The sequence below is a fragment of the Schistocerca gregaria genome, chromosome 6 (genome assembly GCF_023897955.1).
Source record: "Schistocerca gregaria isolate iqSchGreg1 chromosome 6, iqSchGreg1.2, whole genome shotgun sequence".
NCBI classification, from domain to species: Eukaryota; Metazoa; Arthropoda; class Insecta; order Orthoptera; family Acrididae; genus Schistocerca; species Schistocerca gregaria.
This window is the reverse complement of record NC_064925.1, coordinates 107302539-107305968: the sequence shown is the minus strand read 5'-3', so window position 1 is coordinate 107305968 and position 3430 is coordinate 107302539. Positions and strand designations below refer to the sequence as shown.

The window sequence follows — 3430 nt, the reverse complement described above, 5'->3', positions numbered from 1 at the left end:
AATACAGCCAATATTTAGATACAACTAATCGCAGCTCACACTGACCCACTTTCCCGAACGCTCCACCACATCGGTTTTAATTCGACAGTCCGCCGTCTAATCAGCTGCGCGATCAGCGCGGCGTGTCGCTACCCAAAGGAGTGTGCTCTCGATGGTGGTGGTGGTGGTGGTGGTTAGTATTTAACGACCCGTCGACAACGAGGTCATTAGAGACGGAGCGCAATCTCGGGTTAGGGAAGGATTGGGAAGGAAATCGGCCGTGCCCTTTCAAAGGAAGCATCCCGGCATTTGCCTGAAGCGATTTATGGAAATCACGGAAAACCTAAATCAGGATGGCCGGAGACGGGATTGAACCGTCGTCCTCCCGAATGCGAGTCCAGTGCGCTAACCACTGCGCCACCTGGCTCGGTGTGTGCGCTCGATCCCCAGTCACGTCAGAGATTTTCTCCGCTTGGATACTGGGTGTTGCGTTGACGTTACGTTCATGACTGACATTCCACATCTGAGATGGCTGTATCGGCACGTACATGAAACCAATAATTAAAAAAAAACTGAATCAAAAAAATTTGCAGTCGCTGCCTGTCTGTCCACAGGCCACAAGTGAGTTGTGCGTGGCTCATCTTCGTGGCATTTAACATCCTGTTTTTGCCGTACTGCCACTTAGTTTCAATTACTTGTGTCACTGAGCTGGAGCTTTGCTGCCCGTGAGCGGCAGCAGCAGCCCTTATCGATATTAGCCCTGCTGTGTTATCTTTGCTGAACTGCTATTACTTCCAGGTCGTCGTGAGTCGACCAGTCAGTTGGAACGCGCCAACAAGTTAGTTTTGATCTGCAGCGAGTTGGAACGCGCCTGCAGTGCAGTTGGGACCTGGCAGTCTTAGTGTTGGGACGCGGTGGACGTCAGTCGGGTTGGAGCAGTAGTGGTCCTTGCATAGCCATGGCTCGCCCGACCGTTGCCGGCACACATGGCTGGGGACGGTCTTGGTTGATCGTCGGTTGGTCGTCTTCCGGACGACGTGTATTTGCTCTCCGGTCGCTTACGGGTTGGCGGTGCGTGTCTCAACTCGTGGTTCGGCCGTGTCATTGCTCGGTCACCCCTTTTAGCATTGGTTGCGTTCATCGTCCTAGTGTGTGTGAACTTGTGTGTAGCTTGTGATCTCGTCTGCTCACTTATTTTAGTGCTGTCTCCGTGCTAGTGTGCGAGGAGTCGGTCGGTTGGTGTGGAGCAGCCAGGAGATCTCTGCACAGAGCAGTGGGAATGGCCCGCTGGCGGTATCTACGCAGTGTCGGAGTGTGTGGGAGCTGTTCCGATTGCTACGAGGTTCGTGGCTCAGCGACCCAGGACATCAGAGTTGAGTGGTGATTTAATTACCGAAGCCAGTCTGTTCACACTGTGCCGTTGGTTTCTGTTGGAGGTATTCCCATGAGCAACAGCGAGGGTTCGAGTTGGCGAAAGTTTGGCCACCACCCGGTGGAGTTTAACAGTATTTTGGTTATCTGAAGTCCACGTGCAGCAGCGGAAATTTCTCCCTTGTGGCCGTTAGCGTTCCGGTTACCTGCCCTGGCCGCTGACGTAAATTCAGGCAGTGTTCTTTCCTCACCGTGTTGTCGCTGTCCAGCACGCGTGTGTAGTTTTGACAGCTTATGCGTACTTGGTTGTGGGTGGCTACGTCTTTCACGTTTTGGCATTGGCGTTCCTTGTCAACTGGTCAGGCGGAAAGCAAGTCGTCTTGTCGGTGGATCCGTTGGCTGTCTCTTGGTTGGGTTGCCCACGGATCGGATTTAGTTGGGCCGACTACCCGTCTCCCCTAAGCGAACAATATTTCAAGTCCAGACCGACACCCGCCAACTTCTGAGCGCCGCGGGCTGTACTGCCTTTACTTATTGGTGTTTGAATGTGTATTTTTATGGCTCATAGCCGATGATCTGAATTTGTATGCGTTTAGTTGGGTTTTAAATAATGGGCCTTCAGCCGTTTTAAAATTGAAAGTTCCTTACTTGTCAAGTCTTGCAGTGTTTGGGCCTTCACCCTCATTTAAAAAATATTTTTTTTTGGACAAAGCTTTGGGCCTTCTGGCTATTGAAATTTCATTGTAGTTGTGTTTTTCAATAATGGGCTTTCAGCCGTCTTAAAATTTAAATTCGTCAGCGAGTAATTGAAGCTGAAAGGCTGTGGTGGTCACCACTGAAGAGTTCATAGTAAGGAAAGGATTTCTGAAGAAGTGTAGCGGATAAAAAAACAGCTGGCCAGCAAGAATATTCTGCTGGAATGTTGTGAAAGAGGCATTCGGTGAGTCAAAAGCACTATGAACAGTCTTTCCTGATATACTCGAAAAACATTTTCCGAACTTTCGGTACATATATCTTCACTATGGTCTGAGCTATGTACACCAAATTTCTCCCTAGTGGAGAACGGTATAGTCTCATTACTTATGCCTAATACATTGCAGAAAATCTCTATGTTTGTCATTCTGCATATAATTTTAGCGGTAATTTCTGAGCAAAATAATTATGTAGTATAATAAAGATTTTTCTGTTTCCTCAGGTACCCTACAAACTAAGAAACGAGAAGCTTAATGTGCTCCTATGCACGTTGACAGGCAACGGCCTTGCCGCAGTGGATACACCGGTTCCCGTGAGATCACCGAAGTTAAGCGTTGTTGGGCTTGGCCGGCACTTGGATGGGTGACCATCCAGCCGCCTGGCGCTGTTGCCATTTTTCGGGGTGCACTCAGCCTCGTGATGCCAATTGAGGTGCTACACGACCGAATAGTAGCGGCTTCGGTCAAGAATCCCATCATAAAGACCGGGAGAGCGGTACGCTGACCCCACACCCCTCCTATCTGCATCCTCCTCGGAGAATGACACGGCGGTCGGATGGTCGCGGTAGGCCACTCGTGGCCTGAAGACGGAGTGCTTTTTATGAATGTTGACAGCAGCCTAAAACAGTATGAATGCTGTTAGACTGTTGACGCACCAGAAAATAGTACCAGATATAAAACCATCTATTAGACAAAATGTAATTCTCAAATTATAACTGACAATTTAATAAATTTCCTTGTACAGCTCCAGTTAATGTCATTCAGTGTTGGTATAAAACCGCAACTTCCTCCGAATTGCAGATCACTGGTAACGCGCACCGAAGGCGAAGCATAAAAACACAGGCCGTTCACGTCCACGTTCCTTGTTGCTTTGCTCTTGGGGGGGGGGGGGGGGCGAAAAGAAAAAGAATTTTGTTGTTGTTGAAAACGTCGAAAAAGTGAATATTTTGGTGGGCCACTTGGCAACAGAATCAGGGTTGATTACACTATTATAATAACATACGTTGAGCATTAAATACCTGAATAAGAGAAAGATTTTCACTTCTGCGCATTTTTGAATTCGCGATGTAGTCATACCCGGAACAACACTAAGGTACCAGAAGATTTAT

The 3430-nt window shown here is 48.4% G+C and overlaps 1 non-coding gene and 1 pseudogene across 1 annotated transcript; one reads left to right on the top strand and one right to left on the bottom strand.

Annotated features, from left to right (window-relative positions):
* Positions 1-333: 333 nt before the first annotated feature.
* On the bottom strand, positions 334-406 carry Trnaa-cgc (transfer RNA alanine (anticodon CGC)). Its single transcript has one exon. It is a non-coding gene; the product is annotated as a tRNA-Ala (tRNA).
* Positions 407-2599: 2193 nt separating this feature from the next.
* LOC126279249 (5S ribosomal RNA) lies at positions 2600-2716 on the top strand (annotated as a pseudogene).
* Positions 2717-3430: the final 714 nt, after the last annotated feature.